This window comes from Podarcis bocagei (genome assembly GCF_964188305.1).
Source record: "Podarcis bocagei genome assembly, chromosome: 5".
Classification (NCBI taxonomy): domain Eukaryota; kingdom Metazoa; phylum Chordata; class Lepidosauria; order Squamata; family Lacertidae; genus Podarcis; species Podarcis bocagei.
In genome coordinates this window covers 75,702,190-75,723,544 of record NC_138129.1, presented here as the reverse complement: position 1 = coordinate 75,723,544, position 21,355 = coordinate 75,702,190, and the positions used below count along the sequence as shown (strand labels likewise).

Below are 21,355 nucleotides of genomic sequence, written 5' to 3'. Positions count from 1 at the left end.
ATTTGCCAAGGGTGCTACACCTGATGGCATTAATTCATTCTTATGTGCATGCATCTACTCAGCTTGGTGAGTTTGTTAAAAGCCCCTTCTTTGTTAGAAAGGGTTGGGCAAATTGGCTTGGAGACCCTGTAGTCGTGCATGTAAGGTTTCTTTTGGGAGGAGGTTGCCTAAATCTGTAATGATCTGTCCCAGAACTGATCTAACAATGCAATTGCAGTTAGATGGTTATGGGGCCCTCTGCTGTTTTTATGCATTAATGAAACGGCATCAGAAATAAAAGTTCCGTTTTAGTGTCGGTTTGGGGCAAAGGCATGAAACGTAAGAGCTGGCGACTTAGGCTGCAGTCCTAAATGCACTTACTGTTTCTCCTTTAGCTGTCTTCAATAGGGAGATGTCATGGATAATCTATTGTTTGATGTGTTTATATATATATACATTTAAAGGTTTATTGTAATGTTTACATAAAGGTGATATGCAGGCTGCATGCACATTATACGTTTAAAGCACATTTAAAGTGTATTCTTTTCCTGAAAGAACTCTGAGCGCTGTAGTTGATCCTTCACAGAGTTGCAACACCCAGCAATTCTTAACAAACTACAGTGTCCGGAATTCTTTTGAGAGGAAAAAAATGTCCTTTGAATGTGCTGTAAAGGTACACAGCCTAGGTTTGACTGACTTAACTAGGGAATGTGGTTGACTTCTGAGTAAATGCCTGTAGGACTGCACTGTTAAACTTGGGGAGTTTTAAATCGTTCCTGTAGGACAGGTGTGGCAATGCTTTGGCCCTCCAGATGTTGCTGGACTACAACTCCCATCCCACGCCCACCGTTGGCCATGCTTGCTAGGGCTGTTGGGAACTGTAGTTCAGCAATCTTTTTTGTTGTTGTTGTTTAGTCGTTTAGTCGTGTCTGACTCTTCGTGACCCCATGGACCAGAGCACGCCAGGCACTCCTGTGTTCCACTGCCTCCCGCAGTTTGGTCAAACTCATGCTGGTAGCTTCGAGAACAACTATCCAGCCATCTTGTCCTCTGTCGTCCCCTTCTCCTTGTGCCCTCCATCTTTCCCAACATCACGGTCTTTTCCAGGGAGACTTCTCTTCTCATGAGGTGGCCAAAGTATTGGAGCCTCAGCTTCAGGATCTGTCCTTCCAGTGAGCACTCAGGGCTGATTTCCTTAAGAATGGATAGGTTTGATCTTCTTGCAGTCCATGGGACTCTCAAGAGTCTCCTCCAGCACCATAATTCAAAAGCATCAATTCTTTGGCGATCAGCCTTCTTTATGGTCCAGCTCTCACTTCCATAAATCACTACTGGGAAAACCATAGCTTTAACTATACGGACCTTTGTTGGCAAGGTGACGTCTCTGCTTTTTAAGATGCTGTCTAGGTTTGTTCAGCAATCTAAGGAGAGTCAAATTGCTGCTCTAGGGCATCCTATTACAAGATGGGGATTTGTCTTTTGCAGTTAGGACAGTTTCCATGTTCTGCTGGCAAGTACTTATATTTCAGGGTGGGGAGAGATTTCAGTCCCATTTGGTTTTTAAAAATGCTTATTTTTCCCATCTGGTTGGGAAAGCAGGGTCTGTCAGAGCAAACCTTTTGAAAAGAGATTCATGTGATCCAGAACGATATGCCTGTCTCCATGAATGGATTCCTTGTTGATGTGAATATAAGAGATTGCTGTTTTGTTGTGTCTGTGGTACATTTTCACTCAGAGGAGTGTGATGGTTGGTTTAGATTCACTGAGCCAGTAATAGATCATAGCCCAATGATTAGTTAAAGTGTTCTACAATGTCATCTTAACCTTTCTGGAATGTTACAAATAGCAATCGTGCCATGATAGTTTAGATTTGGTGGAAATAGTAGAGCCTCGCTGCAAATGTTTGCTGCGGGACAAAAGTTTTAGGGTGGTGTTACTTCTAAAAATATATATCCTGGAGTTATATGTGTTCTGCTCCTACCAACATAGATTCATTTAGAAAGCAATACAGTGGTACCTTGGGTTAAGTACTTAATTTGTTCCAGAGGTGTGTTCTTAACCTGAAACTGTTCTTAACCTGAAGCACCACTTTAGCTAATGGGGCCTCCAGCTGCTGCCGCACCGCCGGAGCACAATTTCTGTTCTCATCCTGAAGCAAAGTTCTTAACCTGAAGCAGTATTTCTGGATTAGTGGAGTCTGTAACCTGAAGCGTATGTAACCTGAGGTACCACTGTACACTTTGCTCAAACAGGTACAGGATTTATTTTGGATAACAGGTTTTTAATATTTTGGATGAACAAAATGTACAACACCATAAATCAGAGATGGGGAACCTGTGGTCTTCCAGATATTGTTGAAAGTCAACTCTCACCAGCCCCAAGCCACCATGGCCCAGTGGTCAGCGATAGTGGCCATTGAAGTCCAGCCTTATTGTTGTCAACTTGCCCTTCCCTCTAAGGTCCCAGGGTAGATTATAACCGTGAAAACACAATGCCATAATGAAGATGCCAGACACATCTCCTTGGGGAGGGAGTTCTATGACTTAGGGGCCACCACGTCTCTGACCTTCTGAGGTGGGGGAAACAACCAGTAGGGCCCCCTCTGCCATTCTTAACCTCTGAGAGGATTTGTAAGGAAGGAGGAGGAGGCCTATCAGGTATTTGGGGTCTGAGTTGTTTAGGGCTTTAAACTAGTGTGAACACCTTAAATTGGGCCACAGGTTCCCCTTATCTCAGCATCAATAATCTGTATAATCAGAGCAGAATGAACACTCTTAGCACAATCCTATACTCTGGTGGTTAAACCACAGAGCCTAGGACTTGCCGATCAGAAGGTCGGCAGTTCGAATCCCGCGACGGGGTGAGCTCACGTTGCTCGGTCCCGCTGCTGCCAACCTAGCAGTTCGAAAGCACACCAGTGCAAGTAGATAAATAGGTACCGCTCCGGCAGGAAGGTAAATGGTGTTTCCGTGCGCTGCTCTGCTTTGCCAGAAGCGGCTTAGTCATGCTGGCCACATGACCCGGAAGCTGTATGCTGGCTCCCTTGGCCAATAACGCGAGATGAGCGCCGCAACCCCAGAGTCGTCCATGACTGGACCTAACGGTCAGGGGTCCCTTTACCTTTATACATGTCTACTCAAATGTTAGTCCTGTTGCATTCAGGAGGGCTTACTCCTATGCAAGGGGACATAGGGTGACAGCTTATGGCTCCCTAAACCTCTCATCCCTTTCATTCCCAGTTGTCCACTCTGACACTTCTCCCTCTGCAGCAATTCTCTCCCATCTCTGAGCTAACCGTGGTAACAAACCACACAATCCCTTTCCTCCCATCTCCCAAACAGCTACACTCACATAATGTTTGCTATAGGATTGCAGCCCCAAACTCTGAACTATACAGTAAAGGGTGCATAGATCTAACACAACATAGCCTTTCCTTCTAGGAACATGACACCAAGATTATACTATTTGCGAGTAGGCCTGCGAGTAGGGCTTTTGAGACTCATTTCATGTCCATTAAGCTTAACTGGAGCTGTGCTATTCTCATAAGGTTGCAATCCTGCATGTTGTTATTTCAGTGTCAGCTCCATTGAATCTGGAATGTTTCTGTTCTGGGGGCAATGGCAGGAGACTAGACTTCAAGCCAGGACATCCTTGACTGCACATGCTGCCCCAAACTGAATTATCCTACTTGATATGGGTGGGCCTAACTCAGAGGTGACTAACTTGTGGCCTTCTGCCAGATGTTGTTGAACTCCAGCTCCATCAGGGTTGATGGGAGCAGTAATAATAATAATAATAATAATAATAATAATAATAATAATAATAATAATAATAAAAAATAAAAATAAAAATAAAAATAAAAATAAAAATAAAAATAATAAATAATTTATTTATACCCTGCCCATCTGGCTGGGTTTCCCCAGCCACTCTGGGCGGCTTCCTACAAAACACTAAAATACAATAACCTATTAAACATTAAAAGCTTCCCTAAACAGGGCTGCCTTTAGATGTCTTCTAAAAGTTTGGTAGTTATTTTTCTCTTTGACATCTGGTGGGAGGGCATTCCACAGGGCAGGCGCCACTACCGAGAAGGCCCTCTGCCTGGTTACCTGTAACTTGGCTTCTCGCAGCGAGGGAACCACCAGAAGGCCCTCGGTACTGGACCTCAGTGTCAGAGCAGAACAATGGGGGTGGAGATGCTCCTTCAGGTATACTGGACCGAGGCCGTTTAGGGCTTTAAAGGTGAGCACCAACAGTTTGAATTGTGCTCGGAAACGTACCTTAACAACATCTGGATAGCCATAGATTTGCTGCTGGTGGTCTAAAAGGTAAGTTTGGGGTCAATTTATCTAATTGCTTTGCCTGCCATGAGCAACGGCAAGCTACGAATTCCCAGTGCATTCAGATAGAATAAGTTATTCACAATTTCCAATTTTGTTATGCTAGCAACGCGATCCCATGAAGAGTTAGGCACATCTAATACCATAGATTTTGATGGTCTTTGGGATGCCTGAATCTGCCTAGGATTGGGCTGGTTCTAGCTTCCTGAAGCAGCTAATCGTATTGCAGCACATAGCTCATTTCAGGACCAAATGAGCACAGCTATTGTATAGACACCCATGGTCTGTTGATGAAAACAGCAGGGATGTGGAAAGAAGATTCAGAATTAGAGTTCCATATCACTGTCGTGGGCTCCAGTCTGAGTTTTCCAGAGAGCATTCAGTAACTGCAGAAATGATTCTCAGCTCAGCTGTGTGTCTGCCTTATTCCATACTTGGGTAGGCTTTCAGTGTCAGCTCCACATCTATGTACACTATTCATAAGACATCTTTTTTTTTTATGTGTCTGCGACTTCTGTATGTGTCTTTATTTATTGGGACCTTTTAGCTGGGAGCCCTGTTAATAGCTGAAAAGCTGTGAAATGCTTAGCTCTGTTCTATGACATACTCCTGAGTTTTTCAAAAGGAAACTTTTATTAGGAACACAGTTCTTCCATCAAAAACTGCAATGTACAACATTTTTGTTTTTTATTGGATTATCTTGAAAGATTTATGGTGCATTTGATTTACAAGGTAATGCCTTATAAAATGTTTGTACAGTCCAGCTTGGTGTAAATCCTTACATTCTGGAAAGTCAGTTACAGTAGTATCAATTGGCATATAGTCCATGAAAAGTCTGAAAATTCTTGGTGTCGTGCCATGCGTATTAAGCTAGGATGTTTATGTAGGATTGCCAAAAATCAGAGGCTAAGATACCAATCCGTTTACAAAAAAATTTTGTGTTAACAATAGCTTTGTAATTTGATGATCAGCCACATTTACAAGTTTGTACATTGTTGTTTGCTTCTTAATTATTTCCTGAAAATGAAACTTTTAGTAACTGAGAGTGGTAAAAGGTAAAGGGATCCCTGACCATTAGGTCCAGTCGTGACCGATTCTGGGGTTGCAGTGCTCATCTTGCTTTACTGGCCGAGGGAGCTGGCGTGCAGCTTCCGGGTCATGTGGCCAGCATGACTAAGCCGCTTCTGGCGAACCAGAGCAGCACACGGAAACGCCGTTTACCTTCCCGCCAGAGCGGTACCTATTTATCTATTTGCACTTTGACCCGGAAGCTGTACGCCGGCTCCCTCGGCCAGTAAAGCAAGATGAGCACTGCAACCCCAGAATCGGTCACGACTGGACCTAACGCTCAGGGGTCCTATCTACTTGCACTTTGACGTGCTTTCGACCTGCTAGGTTGACAGGAGCAGGGACCAAGCAACAGGAGCTCACCCCGTCGCAGGGATTTGAACCTCTGACCTTCTGATTGGCAAGTCCTAGGCTCTCTGGTTTAACCCCCAGCCCCACCCGCGTCCCAACTGAGAGTGGTAGATCCAAGCAAAAATTCACCACCTGAAGCATTTCAAAACCTGAGATGTTAAATGAAAGCAAATGGTCTCTGCACAATCTTTGCTTCTCTGGAAACAGTAGAAGCCTTGCAAGGCGTTATTTGTTGATCACTTAAAGCAGAGACATTAACCCTAATTTAATATAGCACATGTTCCTTAACTGTGTTTTCCTCTCTGCCCTTTCTCTCATTAACATTATTCATTTTTTAGCTTATTAACACTCTTCATTTCTTGATTGTCATTTGCTATTTATTTGTTTTATTTAGGCATTTCCTGGTTATTGTCATCCCTCCAGCTGATTTCTGCTTTTGCAAAGGTTTGCTTGAAATGAATGCGCTTTTTTGTGCTTGTAATGCAACTTGCAGCTTTCAGCCAGTAGATGTCAGCTCACCACTGGATTTCACTTATTTTGAAGCTATTAAAACAAGTGAATCGGGAAACCCATTTTTAGGGAAGGGAAATACAGTGGTACCTTGGTTCCCAAACTTAATCCGTTCCAAAGTGTTCTAAAACCAAGGCGCGCTTTCCCATAGAAAGTAATGCAAAATGGATTAAACAGCAATTTAACATGAATTTTACTATCTTATGAGACCATTGATCCATAAAATGAAGGCAATAATCAATGTACTATAAAATAAATAAGACAGTATTGTAGATGATAAAAATAAAAATTAATTTTTCTTCTTCTGTGCACTGATGATAGTCATTGTTTGGATGGGGGGCTTTTATCCATTTCTGCAGTCACAAAATCAATCAGTAGCTGAACTGGGTTCCACACAGTCACAAAAACTAATGACAAAAATGAAGTCACAAGCCACAGTCAGTCCCATAAAACGAATAAGCCACATAAACAAGAACGCAAAAAATTAGCAAAAACAAAAGCTCCAAATATTACCTCTGGGTTGCATGGGTGCTCGGGACTCAACAGCCGACAGACTCAACAGCAAGCCTCAGATTAGCAGTGGGATACTCAATTTACAAACGGAACACACGCAACAGGAAGTGGAACATGTTCACAAACCAGAACACCTACTTCCGGGTTTGCAGCATTCTATTTCCAAGTTGTCCATAAACTAAGCTGTTCTAAAACCAAAATACAGTGGTGCCCCGCAAGACGAATGCCTCGCAAGACGAAAAACTCACTAGACGAAAGGGTTTTTTGTTTTTTGAGGTGCTTCACAAGACGAATTTCCCTATGGGCTTGCTTTGCAAGACGAAAACGTCTTGCAAGTTTGTTTCCTTTTTCGTAAAACCGTTAATACCCAGGGTGCATTGCTTGAAGAGGTGCAGTTGCGACTTGACTTCGAGGAGCAACTCATAGCACGCGGTGTGGTAGCCTTTTTTGAGGTTTTTGAAGACTTTGGTATTTTTGAAGCTTTTCCAAAACTTCTTTTGCAGCCATTTGGTAAGTTAAACTTTTAAAACTTTTTTTGGGGTTTTTAGATTTTGGGTTGGGGTGTTTGGAATTCAAGGGCTTGGTGTTGGGGAGGGGTTTGCAAGAATCTGGAAGCTTGTGTATTTTTTTCTCTCTGCATTTTTATGATTTTCTGTGACCATTGGGCCACTCTGCTGTTTTTTTTTAAAAAAAAAATCTGGGTTTGAATTTCTGTGTGGTGGGTGACTGGGGGAACAGTTGGGGAGGGGTTTGCAATTTCTGTGTGGTGGGTGGCTGGGGGAATAGTTGAGGTTTTTGAAGACTTTGGTGATTTTTGAAGCTTTTCCAAAACTTCTTTTGCAGCCATTTGGTAAGTTAAACTTTTAAAACTTTTTTGGGGGTTTTTGGATTTTGGGTTGGGGTGTTTGGAATTCAACGACTTGGTTCTGGGTTTGAATTTCTGTGTGGTGGCTGGCTGGGTGCTTTTGAATTTTTTGGATGTGAAGCACTGATTTTTTTGGGGGGGGGTTGCGAAGGTAGGAGCTGTGCTGCCATGGGACCCAAGAAGACTGCTGCTGCAGAGGCCGGCGAGGGGAAGAAGGAGAAGGTTACGCTGGAAATGAAGGAGATCATCCGGAAGCACGACGGTGGAATGCGTGTGACAGACCTTGACAGGGAGTACGGGAGGAACCCATCGACCATTGGGACCATCCTGAAGATGAGGGAGAAGATCCTTGCGACTGATGCAGCCAAGGGAGTCACCAGGATCGTGAAGAACCGCCCAGCTGTTCTGGAGGAGGTGGAGAAGTTGCTGCTCATCTGGTTAGAAGAGAAGCAGCGTGCAGGGGAGACAGTGACTGAGGCCATCGTTTGTGAGAAGACCAAGGCCTTGCACGCAGACCTCATCCGGGAACAGCCAGGAACCTCAGGTGAGCCAGAAGTCTTCAAGGCAAGCAGAGGCTGGTTTGACCGGTTCAAGACAAGATCTGGAATCCACAGCGTGGTCAGGCATGGAGAGGCTGCCAGTTCTGATGTTTCTGCAGCTGAAGACTTTGCAGCAGAGTTCCTGAAGGTTGTGAAGATGGAGGGCTACGTTCCACAGCAAGTCTTCAACTGTGACGAGACTGGGCTGTTTTGGAAGAGGATGCCCAAAAGGACTTTCATCACACAGGAGGAGGCCAAGTTGCCTGGCCACAAGCCCATGAAGGACCGTCTGACCCTGCTCTTCTGTGCCAACGCAAACGGCGACCTGAAGATCAAGCCCCTGCTGGTGTACCACTCAGAGAACCCACGGGCCTTCAAGAAACACAAGGTCGACAAGGAGCAGCTGAGTGTCATGTGGCGATCCAACAGTAAGGCTTGGGTCACACGTGTGCTGTTTGTGGACTGGGTCAATCTTGCTTTTGGCCCTGCTGTCAAACAGTACCTGCTGGACAACGACCTGCCACTGAAGGCTTTGCTTCTGATGGACAATGCTCCTGCCCATCCTAAAGGCCTTGAGGAGGACTTGTTGGAGGAGTTCAGCTTCATCAACATCATGTTCCTGCCGCCTAACACCACGCCACTGCTCCAGCCGATGGATCAGCAGCTCATCGCCAATTTCAAAAAACTCTACACCAACGAGCTTTTCAGGCGATGCTTCGAGGTGACTGATTGCACCAACATCACCCTGCGGGAATTCTGGAAGGACCACTTCGACATCGTCACCTGCTTGAAGATGATCACCACGGCCTGGAATGGGATCAGCCAGAGAAATTTGAATTGCGCTTGGCGCAGGCTGTGGCCGGACTGTGTGGCACCAAGTGACTCTGATGCACCAGAGTCAACAGTGGTGCAGGACATTGTTGCCTTGGGGAGGACCATGGGCCTGGAGGTCACAGAGGAGGACATCAGCGAGCTGGTGGAGGAGCACGACCACGAGCTGACCACCCAGGAGCTGGTCAAACTGCAGGCAGAGGCTGCGCAGGAGCAGGCCTCGCTGGAAGAGGAGGAAGCAACTGAGGAACAGCTGTCCTCCAAAGAACTGAGGGACATTTGCCTGAAGTGGAAGGATGTGCAGGCTTTTGCACAGCGGCACCACCCTGACAAGCACGTGGCACATGGCCTTGCGAACACTTTTGATACGAGGGTCATGTCGCCTTTCAGGGAGGTGCTGAAAAGGCGGATGAAGCAGCAGACCATGGACAGGTTCTTCAGCAAGAAGCAAAGAGTGGAAGAGGAACCTTCTTCGAGTGGTCCCCCGGAGTCTTAGAAATTGTACTGTACATTTTGTTGATTTTTAAATGTTTTTCTGTCATGTTTAGAAACTTAATTTATTGTTCCTTCAATTTTTGAAATGCTCTTTACAGTATGTGTGACTTTAAAGAGCACTTAATAAACTCTTGTTGTACCAAATTCGGCTTTGTTTGGACGTTTTTTGACCATAGGAACGCATTAATTGAATTTCAATGCATTCCTATGGGATTTCGTGCTTCGCAAGACGAAAAATTCACTAGACGAAAAAACTCGCAGAACGAATTAATTTTGTCTTGCGAGGCACCACTGTACCACTGTATCAGAAACTGGAAAATGGCTAAGTGATGTCAGCTGAGTATGGTGGTGCCTCGCAAGACGAAATTAATTCGTTCCGCAAGTTTTTTCTTCTTGCGAGTTTTTCGTCTTGCGAAGCACGGTTTCCCATAGGAATGCATTGAAAATCAATCAATGCGTTCCTATGGAGACCGTCCGGGGACAGAGGGGAAGCGCCGCTCTGTCCCCTCTTTTGAAGCAAGGGGCGGAGGGGAGAAGATCGCTTCTCCCCGTTGCCGCCCCTTGGTTCAAAAGGGGTCCGGGGAGAGAGGGGAAGGCGTGCGCGCCTTCCCCTCTGTCCTCGGAGATTGCGGGGCTGGCAACGGGGAGAAGCGATCTTCTCCCTGCCGCCCCTTGCTTCAAAAGAGGTCCGGAGACAGCTGGGAAGACACGCTGCGCTTCCCCGCTATCCCCGGAGCTTGCGGGGCAAGCTTCGTTTTGCGAAGCAAGCCCATAGGGAAATTCGTCTTGCGAAGCAACTCGAAAACGAAAAAACCTTTCGTCTTGCGAGTTTTTCGTCTCGCGAGGCGTTCATCTTGCGGGGCACCACTGTAATTATAAAATCGCTTTTCAGAAAGCGAGACCTGTCAATATTTGTGGTTGGAAACCAAAACCATTTGTCTTCCTGGCTTTTATTGTAAACTAGCAAAATTTCTGTCATGCTAAAGGGCAGGAAGACAGCAGGAGGGCCCAGATATTGTTTGTGTGCTGTGCGCCATGCATTCACACACTTGTACATACCCTCTCTGGTATGTGCAAGTGGTGGTTTGGGCTTAGAGATATAGGTAGGTTTAACCTCTTCTGCCATAGATTTTCCAAGAATAACCCTATACTTTCCCCCCATAGGAGTGAATGGCAGCCACTTACATCTCTGGGGGGAAATTATGGGGTGCACCAGTGTTTAAAGGGGTGTGGGACTGATCTCCCCAAATAAGTCCCACAGTGCAGTTTGTTTCATATCATAGTGTTATAAGGCCTTTCCACTGATTCCATTTCATGGTCATGGCAGAATGTGTCAAAGAAGCAAAACATAGAGCCAAATAAGATGTAATGTGGGAGTTCTGTCATTGGTACTCCTAATGCTGTTTTTAAAAAGCAGCCATGGGGTGTGTGGTGAGAATTGAAATGTGGATGCCAGGGTGAGGGTGGAGTCTCCAACCTAACCCCGCCTCCCCAAAAGCTGCCATTAAGTGTGGACATATTACAACTTTCTGTTTTCCATCCCGCAGTTAGTTACGGCTGTGGAAAAACAGGGGGATCCCGATCAGGGTGTGGCATGGGAGGAAAGGATTGGGTCTTTTCCCTCCAAAGCCATAGCCCAGTCCAAATTGGATTTCCCCCCTGTCCCCAGTGGCTGTTTATGGACATGAAAAAAGACATTGGGAGTTCCAAGTCCTGCATTCACTCAGCTCTGTTCCACATAAACTGTGTGCAGGTGACTGATATAGGGACAGTCAATACATGAAGATGGGGAACGAGATTGCATTGACTCCTTCCCAAACACCATGCACAGAGCCAATCCAGGGGCAAGTTGCATGTATGGAAGACCCGGTGCCAAGAAAACAGCAGCACCCACCTGCAGAGCAGAGCTCAGTGTAGCCGAAAGGCATCCTGGTTGGGATCCTACATTTGTCCCACTGTCGGCCTTACAATTTCATTCGTTCATTCATATATATATATATATATATATATGCTTTCGTAGATTTTCACGGGTACAGGAATGCAGGTTTTGGTGTTTTCGGGTATCTTCCCGTGTAAGAGTTGGGGTGTCTAGGCGACGTTTCGACGAGGTCTCACTCGTCATCTTCAGGCTGGTGCTTTCGGCTTCTTGTTACTAGAACAGAGCAGGATCTCAGTGTTTGAGTTCCTATAAATACTGTTGAGGGGGTGTGGTGTATAGCCTCCAACGTTCTGGGCAGAGAGGGAGTTCCCAGGTTAGTGTGCCTTTTCTTCTTTTGTTCCTTAATTACTTGAGGGATATCTTGAGTGATTTCTTGAGTGATATTCTGAGTACCACTTAGGAGGGTCATTAGGTGTGGATTAGTTGCTAAAGCTTTCGTGTCTTGACCTCTTGAGCTTGTGAAAAGTTTTTCTGAGAAGATGGCTGTACTGCCAGACACCTAATGACCCTCCTAAGTGGTACTCAGAATATCACTCAAGAAATCACTCAAGATATCCCTCAAGATATCCCTCAAGTAATTAAGGAACAAAAGAAGAAAAGGCACACTAACCTGGGAACTCCCTCTCTGCCCAGAACGTTGGAGGCTATACACCACACCCCCTCAACAGTATTTATAGGAACTCAAACACTGAGATCCTGCTCTGTTCTAGTAACAAGAAGCCGAAAGCACCAGCCTGAAGATGACGAGTGAGACCTCGTCGAAACGTCGCCTAGACACCCCAACTCTTACACGGGAAGATACCCGAAAACACCAAAACCTGCATATATATATATATATATATATATATATATATATATATATATAACATTTTAAAATTCAATTTTCTGTTTTACAATTTAGAATACTCATTTAAGCATCCTTAAAATATCAGTGACTTCCCTTCTTCTCTTTCCATGGTTCATTTTGCTTATCATAAATCCCTGCATATTTTACAAAAACTAAAGCACTCCGTATTTCATTATTACATCCGTCAAGACTTATTTACGCTGTTGAATTTATCTTAATGCTGCCAACGTTTTCAAGTGCACACAATTTCCCCCCATATAGTCAATAAACGTTTTCCAATATTCTCTAAACGTATGTTTTTCTTCTTCTCTTCTTCTATATTTTAAATCTGCAAGCTGCATATATTCTGTCACCTTAAGCTGCCACTCTTCTTTGGTTGGGACCTCGCTTGTTTTCCATTTTTGAGCTAACCAAACATGGGCCGCAGTAGTGGCATACATAAATAGCCTTTTTTGACACCTGGGAATTTCAGTCTGAATTATCCCCAACAAAAAGGACTCTGGTTTTTTTTTGTTTTTTTGGAACAGTACAGTGGTGCCCCGCAAGACGAATGCCTCGCAAGATGGAAAACCCACTAGACGAAAGGGTTTTCCATTTTTGAGCTGCTTCGCAAGACGAATTTCCCTATGGGCTTGCTTCGCAAGACGAAAACATCTTGCGAGTGTTCCAATTCCCCCCCGCTTTCCCCCCCTTTTTCTAAGCCGATAAGCCGCTAATAGCCTTTTAGCCGCTAAGCCTTTAATAGCCGCTAAACCGCTAATAGCGCTAATCCGCTAAACCGCTAATAGGGTTGTTTCGCAAGACGAAAAAACCGCCAGACGAAGAGAATCGCGGAATGGATTATTTTCGTCTTGCGAGGCACCACTGTACTTCTAAACATTTTTTCCAATTCATTATGGATTGTTTCCCAATACTCTTTTACAAGCCCACTACATGTGAAAGAACGTTCCCTCCACCTTTTTGCATCTCCAACACTTATCAGAGTCAACCTTATACATCTTAGCAAGCCTACTCGCCCTTAAAATTTCTAACCGTTCTCACTACAGTGGTACCTCTGGTTGCGAACGGGATTCGTTCTGGAGCCCTGTTCGCAACCTGAAAGGAAGGCAACCAGTGTCTGCGCATGTACGAGCGGCGAAACCCAGAAGTAACCCTTCCCGGTACTTCTGGGTCGCCGCGGGACGCAACCTGAAAAGACGTAACCTGAACCGAACGTAACAAGAGGTATGACTGTATTAGCTTTTGCACTTTGATGAAGGCCTTGTGAAGGGAAGCGAGCAGCTCTGGAAACATGTAGATTTCCCTGAAGTGTGCAGAGAAAGCAGCCCTTGTGTGTGCTGGAGATTCTACGCAGAACCGGCTAACTGCCTTGTAAACAGTCTCCAAATCCTCTCCAATCAGTTACAGCACTGCATAGTTTTGTAAATCCCTCACAGCATCCCAGAGCTCTGCCCTTTTATTTATAAGATGGATGACCTCATTAGGTGAACACAACATTTTAAAACATGATACACTATAAAAGGAGAACAAAATACGCTTTGGAACGCAGCCACCATCCATCTATTAAGCCCATTGGTCAGAATAGTCTCATAACTCAGGGCGCAAGCAATTATCTCTCGGGAACAAAACAGCATGCTGAAAAAAGCTTAGTGCCAATCAAAGATTTGAGGGGAGAGTCTTTCGTACCTGGGGTGTTATTGCCGAGAAGACCTTCTGGCAAGCAACAGACCTAATCTCATGCAACAATGGCACCACCAGAAGAGTCTCCAGCTGGCCAAAAGGGCCCGGGCAGGATTATGTACAGGAGAAATGCTCCTTCACATCCAGTGGCAGATTTATGGCTTGTGGAGCCCTGTGCACAGCCATTTTGAGTGCCCTATTTGTTTACCTAAGCGTAACAATGTCAAAATTCAGGGTGTATAATGCTTCTGCCTTTGCACTATGCTGCCCCCTTGTCAGACAACTTGGAAATAATCCCTGCTGTGGACCTGGCAGGAATAAAAGGTGATGATGATAATAAGGATGCGTCTGAAATGGATGCCACCCCCTACAAAATACACACACACACACCAAAACTTTGGTACAATCAGGAAAAAATGAGATAATGAAGATGAGGTTGCCTCTGCAGTGCCCCCTCCCAAAACAGATTTAGAACAATACCTGCTGTATGGCATACACTAGAAACAGGAAAGAATTGCCTTATCCTTTCCCCCACATTCAGCTGAGGCCTCTCTCAAGTAGCTGCCTGCCCCACATGCCAGCAGACAGCAATACAAACACAGTAGCCAAGGGCCAATTCCTATGTTTCTTCTTCCATTCACCCCCCCCTTTCAAAAAGTCCCCCTCATGGCTGACAGGCAGTAAAACAAGCAACAGGCAATTCCCACACTCCCCCCACCCCAATGCACACTTAAAAAAAAAAAATAGCTGCTTGCCTACTGCTCCATGTCACTGGCAGGCAGCAAAACAAAGTAGAGCAGCAAACAGGTGGATCCTGTTGTTCTTCCCTCACCGTTCTACACACATGTTTTCCAAAAACTTCATGGGCGCAGCAGCTTCCCACTGCTTGCTGCACCAAGCTGGTGGATAGCAAAGCAAAAAGGAGGCAAACAGGCCTGACACTTCTTCTACCCTCCCCTTTCCTAAAGCCCTCCATGGGCAAGAGAGCTTCTTTCTCCCACTACTTTGAATAAGTCCTTCCATGCACAGAAAAACAAAGAGAAGGCAAATGGGCACAATACTTCTTAACTCCTCTCCTTTTCAAAATGTCACTCCATGGACAGGGCTGCCAAAGCAGAGGAGGTGGAATAGCCTTGGCACTTTCCCCATCCACAAAACCAAAGGGTTGGCAATAATAATAATAATAATAATAATAATAATAATAATAATAATAATTTATTACTTATACCCCACCCATTTGACCGGGCCTCCCCAGCCACTCTGGGCGACTCCCAACAGAATATTAAAAACACAATATAACATCACACATTAAAAACTTCCCTAAACAGGGCTGCATTCAGATGTTTTCTAAAATTTCTAAAATTGATTATTTCTTTGACATCTGATGGGAGGATGTTCCACAGGGCAGGCGCCCCTACGAGAAGGCCCTCTGCTGGGTTCCCTGTAGCCTCACTTCTCACAGGGAGGGAACCCACAGAAGGCCCTCGGCGCTGGACCTCAGTATCTGGGCTGAATGTCTTTTCACCATCTTTGTCCCACTACAATGCCCAGGCAAATCCTTCCATCCATTAAGCCTATTGAACCTGTAATAATTTTGCCATCAAGGTCAGCATGGATGTAACTTTGTCCTCCCAGGTACCTAGCAAATTTGACACGGCTCTGGCCACACATAAACGAGGTTGAACTCACACACTTTCTCTCTCCTTGCAAGGAGGAGGTTGGAATCATCAGCTTCCTGGTTTTTAACTACCGCATGTTAACACTGTGTCTCAAAATGACAGACTTTTGGTAGTTTATTGAAAAAAGCTAGGCTCAAACCATGGTTTACGATCCTGGCTCATTTCAACAAAACAGTGCAATCCAATCAGAGTTCCCAGCTCTGATGTAACTCTCTTGCAACAGTGCAACACTAAAGGAGGGATGGCCAACCCTTGGCTCTCCAAAAGTGGCTAAAAATCTGATTATACCTTAAATGCTTTGGCAAATGTTTTCCTTTGCATAACGCTGATCAGAATGTTTACAATGCAGCCATGCCAAAATGGCGACTAGTTAAAAAACTTGAGCAAATAAGATGAGATGAGACGAAGGCTGTGTGTGTTTGTTTGTTTTGGCTCACATCTATTTTATATCAATACATACTTGGGTTAAAGCGTTCCATCTGACGTCTCAGGGTGCCTTTTTCAAGGAGAGTATCTAGCAGTAGATAATGGATGCTTCTATTGAAAGGGAAATAATAATGTCCAGTTAGGCAGCTGTTGGGGGTGGGAAAAGATCTGTATTTAGGGTGCACAACTAATAAAATATTTTGAGTGTTAGGGATGTTGGGTTTGCTTGCTAGCTTTGTATCACTAGACACAAAGGGCTTGGATTAAACTGGGCAAGAGGTTGTTTGTGTGGGGGAAACCACATTAGGTTAGTTCCACTGCTTTGGGTATACAACGGTTCCTCGGTTTTCAAATGTAATCTGTTCCTGAAGACCATTCAAGTTCCAGAACGTTCGAAAACCAAAAACTCAATACATAAAACTCAATACGGAAGCCGCGTGGCATGTTCGACTTCCGAGGTGTGTTTGAAAACCAAAGCATTTACTTCCAGGTTTACAGCGTTCTAAAACTGAAATGTTTGTCAATGGAGACGTTTGAAAACTGAGGTACCACTATATCTTGTCCCATTTTCCAAACCTTGGCTGAATTCTTCTGTACGGAATAATCTTCCACTTTCATAAAATATTACCTTTTCCCTAGGAAAGGCGAAAAAGCGAAAAGCATTGTGATATGTTTAATGGACGCAGAGGTTTCGAGAAGAAAACTGCTGCATCCGTACCTTTGCATTCATCTGCGTGGCAAGATGAATCCAAGATGTGGTCATGTTTTGCCTCAGAGCAGTTGTACCAATGAACCTTAACCTTGATCTTAAGAGACTTCCTCGCTGTTCCTCTGACAGTTTGTTTATTCTTCACTTCAGGGCCTCTCTTGAGCTAAAACAGCCATTAAGGACAAATTGTTCTAGACAGCTTTTCTTTCTCTATGAGTAACAAATCCACGCTGCTAGGTTTTTGTTGTTGTTGTTGTGCTTCCTGTACCTTTTCTTTTCTTTTTTTCTTTTACAGGTGAATGCTTTCCAAGCATAAATACACTGTGCTGTTCTTCTGCAGCCACCGTAATCTAAATATCGGTGAAAAGGCATGCTGAAGGATCAGTTGAATATCTTAATGAACAGGTAAAATAATATTGAGCTGAACAGGATGTAGTACAGTTAGACCCCTGGAGCTATGCAAGTTTCATAGAATTTCACATGCCCATTGCCATGCTGCAGTATTCACTGTAACTAGATAACAGGGTACAGTGGTACCTCGGGTTACAGACGTTTCAGGTTACAGACGCTTCAGGTTACAGACTCCGCTAACCCAGAAATGGTACCTCGGATTAAGAACTTTGCTTCAGGATGAGAACAGAAATTGTGTGGCGGCGGCAGCAGGAGGCCCCATTAGCTAAAGTGGTACCTCAGGTTAAGAACAGACCTCCAGAACAAATTAAGTTCTTAACCCGAGGTACCACTGTACATGTTTTGATCACGTACATGGGTTCAGAATTGTTTGGACATTTGATTGCAGATCTTCTTGTACATGTCTGTCATGCCTTTAGGGCAGTGGTTTTCAACCAGTGTGCCGTGGCACCCTGGGGTGCCTTGAATGATGGACAGGGGTGCTGCGGGCAACACTGGCCTCTGTCCCTCTTTTCGTTCCTCCTCCCTCTGATGCCCTCTCAGGTCTCTGCCTCCCAAAGGCTTGAACAGTTGTTTCTTGCAGCGATCTTGGCTACAAGCTCTGCAGACGAATAGTGAGTCTGGGGCTGCCAGGGGCTGCTTCCTAGGCCCTTGTGGGGCAGTGGGAGGAGACACCTCTCTCTGGGGCAGGGAGAGCAGCTCAGAGACCAGGGGCGGCAGCAGTAGTTGCCCAGAGGACTCCCAAAGAGAGGGGAGAGGAGAGGACAGGAGGTTCCACAAGGGAGGGTGTTCAAAAAGGGGTGAGGGGCTGCCAGCTCTGCAAGCAAGGGGGGACGTAACTGGGCTCCTGAGCCCCACAGGGGTGCCACAGAAATAATGGAGTTGGTCAAAATGGTTGAAAATGTCTACTTTAAGGGACCCCTATATGTAGTTGGCCTCTGTTTCATGTGCTAAGCAAATGCAAGTCATTGCATATGATTCGCTGTAAGCTTCGATCTATTCAAAAAAGGCAATGATTGAAGCACACCTAAGTAAGAAATATGCTTTTCTAAGGGTATGGGTATTTGCAGTTTATTTCAAGTGATTGTGCTATTGATTGAAAATGTGGTGGTGAGATTTGCTAGCCATTCTTTTGAATTTTATGTGAAACAACTCTTTTCCAAAGACAAACAACACAGTGTGGACCACAGTATTTTATCTGCCTTACCTGCTACCTTTGCATATTTTGAATGTTTAATCCCACAACAGTGAAAATGTCGTATTCTCAGGGCTGTGCTTCTATAGCCTAACCTGCTTCATTTATTCAAAGAATTCAGCCAAAAAAGGCTCCCGGGGCATTGTAAAGGTAAAGGGACCCCTGACCATTAGGTCCAGTCGTAGACGACTCTGGGGTTGCAGTGCTCATCTCGCTTTATTGGCCGAGGGAGCTGGCGTACAGCTTCCAGGTCATGTGGCCAGCATGACTAAGCCGCTTCTGGCGAACCAGAGCAGCGCACAGAAACACCGTTTACCTTCCCGCCGGAGCGGTACCTATTTATCTAATTGCACTTTGACATGCTTTCATACATATGACTAAAAAATAATAAATGTCCCTGTCCACACGCTTGCAATCTAAAAAGACGTAAAGCGACAGTAAAATGGATCAGGAGGGATGAGAAGATAAGCAGACTTGGGTGCAAACTCTTAGTCACAAGTTCTTTCGGTTTCAGCCGAGGGGTGCCAAAAATTGCTGGTCTCTCAGCCGCACCAATTTACTATTCAATTCAAAGTGCCAGCCAGCTTACACATGTGAAGGGATGGGGCTATTTCTCAGAAGACCAGGCTCCTTTGCATCTTTCTGCATTCTGTTCAGCTGTGCAACATTTTGGCTAAGTCCCTGTTTCCCCCTTTCCTTTCCCCATGATCCCACAATCATTGCTCATGCTTAGCTGTGACTGTCAAGTAGCTGTAACTAACATGCACCTCTAATAAGAACCCATAACCTTTTCTTGAGCGACTATCTTGACATAATGCTGCAGACAGCACATATTTATGAATAGTTCAGAGAAGGCTGGCCGGCTGACATTTACCTTCCCTGACTGTGATTTCTTGGGTACTGTATTCTGAAAATAATGATATGTCTGAGAGATGCACTTTTGCCTGCTTAAATCCTTTCACTGGTATATCTGCAGCGCCATTATTTATAAGGTTGTATTTGCAGGGGAATAATCAAGTCAAGAGAGATTGAACAGACATGGGCTATACTAAGTACCTTACTCATTCGAAGAAAATTAATTTAGGCTGGATTCAATTTACCAAAAGTTGTTTAACTAAAGTCTTTTAAATTAATGAAATACCATATGTTACCTAAGGAGCTCACATGCTTGTTTCATTCTGAGAATGGCTGAATAGCCAAGATCACTTAAGCAACAAAAAGAATTTTGTGTTCTCGAATTTAGCCTGTAATGAAAACAAGCGAGCTGACTATGTAGGTATCACATTGATCCATTCTACTGTTGAGGTATCATATTAACAAAGCAAATATTCCTGGATAAACAGGTATGTTAATCTTTTGGCTTTGGCAAGGCAATCGATGTTAAGGAAAGTGGATATGGGTAACCGTTTTCAGAATTCAGTTTTGTTTCTTTTCTGTCGCAATTATGGTTTCAGGTAGCTGATTTATGTGCCTTTTATAGTGCTGACCATTCTCTAATGCTGTCCGCTGTGGAACCTTTTGTTGGCCACAGTCCTAGACAATCATAGTGATTATATATAGATATGTTCTCTCTCCACCCCCACCCCCAGTAGCTCGGAAACATCTAGAGGGCCACAAGAGCTCCACCTCTGTTGTAACTGATGGGCTTTTTTAAAAATTGAAAACCGTCTAGTTTGTTTAAGCGATCAGCAACGTTAAACTGTCAAAACATTCTTGCAAGCTTCTCCCTTGCCCATGCCGTGTCTGGGATTACAGTGGTACCTCAGATTACATATGCTTCAGGTTACATGCTTCAGGTTACAGACTCTGCTAACCCAGAAGTAGTACCTCGGGTTAAGAGTTTTGCTTCAGGAAGAGAACAGAAATCACACGGTGGTGGCAGCGGGAGGTCCCATTAGTTAAAGTGGTGCTTCAGGTTAAGAACAGTGTCAGGTTGAGAACGGACGTCCAGAACAAATTAAGTACTTAACCCAAGGTGCCACTGTAATTGGCAGCACTGATTTCTAGGTAATCAAGAGACAGAGTAAGGCACCAGATCTTGGTAAGCCTGGTTGGCCAAAATCTTAAGATCAGGCATCCTTTGGACCAGCTCACTTGGCCAGTATATGGCCCAGGATTGGCGGGTTGCGGGTGGCGCTGTGGGTTAAACCACAGAGCCTAAGACTTGCTGATCAGAAGGTCAGCAGTTCGAATCCCCGCCACAGGGTGAGCTCCCGTTGCTCAGTCCCAGCTCCTGCTAACCTAGCAGTTTGAAAGCATATCAAAGTGCAAGTAGATAAATAGGTACCACTCGGGGGGAAGGTAAACGGCATTTCTGTGCACTGCTCTGGTTCACCAAAAGCGGCTTAGTCATGCTGGCCACATGACCCGGAAGCTGTACGCAGGCTCCCTCAGCCAATAAAGCGAGATGAGCGCCGCAACCCCAGAGTCTGTCACGACTGGACCTAATGGTGAGGGGTCCTTTAACTCAAGAGTACATGCCGAGACTTGTTTATCCATTGGTCTTTCCTCGTTTCACTTAAGTACGGCTGAGAGTACCATATTTACTCGAGTCTAATGCGCCATCAAATCTAAGTTTTCAGAAGCTTAGAACCGAAAAAAGTATTTGTTGGCGAATGTAAATGTGCCATCAAATCTAAGGCACGCCTTAATTTTCGTAACGTAATTTGGTGAGCATTAGATAAATACAGTACTTTGGTGCCACTAAAAGGTTACTGGAGAAGACTGAAGCAGAGAACTTGCCCTTCATTTCATCTGTTTGTATGTGTGATCTATCTATCTATCGATCGATATATAAAATATATAAAATATAATGCCTAATTCTTGCACACACAGAGATAAAACACATGGCAATTTCCTAGCTAAAGGCTTGCCTTGTGCTGAGTTAGGCCATTGGTCCATTTAGCTAAGTGTCTCACAATGGCTCTCCCACGGCTTTGAGAAGGAGTCTTTCCCCCCAGACCTTCCTAGAATTGCTG

At 44.8% G+C, this 21,355-nt stretch overlaps 1 protein-coding gene and 2 long non-coding RNA genes across 12 annotated transcripts in view; 2 read left to right on the top strand and 1 right to left on the bottom strand.

Annotated features, from left to right (window-relative positions):
• The window catches only part of LOC308586948, a 562,568-nt gene that overhangs the window by 265,856 nt on the left and 275,357 nt on the right, over window positions 1–21,355 (top strand). The window lies entirely within an intron of this gene.
• The window catches only part of BRDT (bromodomain testis associated), a 73,272-nt gene that overhangs the window by 49,760 nt on the left and 2,157 nt on the right, over window positions 1–21,355 (bottom strand). Inside the window, exons 1-2 of one of the 10 annotated variants that reach the window (XM_081193972.1) lie at window positions 17,040–17,121; window positions 16,097–16,173 (exon numbers count right to left, since the gene is read on the bottom strand). The exons of 5 other annotated variants lie outside the window; for them this stretch is intronic. The gene's annotated coding sequence lies outside the window, so the exon portion shown is untranslated. Of the gene's footprint in view, window positions 1–11,385; window positions 11,458–16,096; window positions 16,174–17,039; window positions 17,122–21,355 lie in introns of those variants that run through there. 4 more of the 10 variants (XM_081193973.1, XM_081193971.1, XM_081193974.1 and 1 more) reach the window with 4 other exon arrangements.
• On the top strand, window positions 6,959–7,901 carry LOC308587311. Its single transcript, XR_014008317.1, has 3 exons — window positions 6,959–7,213; window positions 7,553–7,611; window positions 7,778–7,901. It is a non-coding gene; the product is annotated as an uncharacterized lncRNA (long non-coding RNA).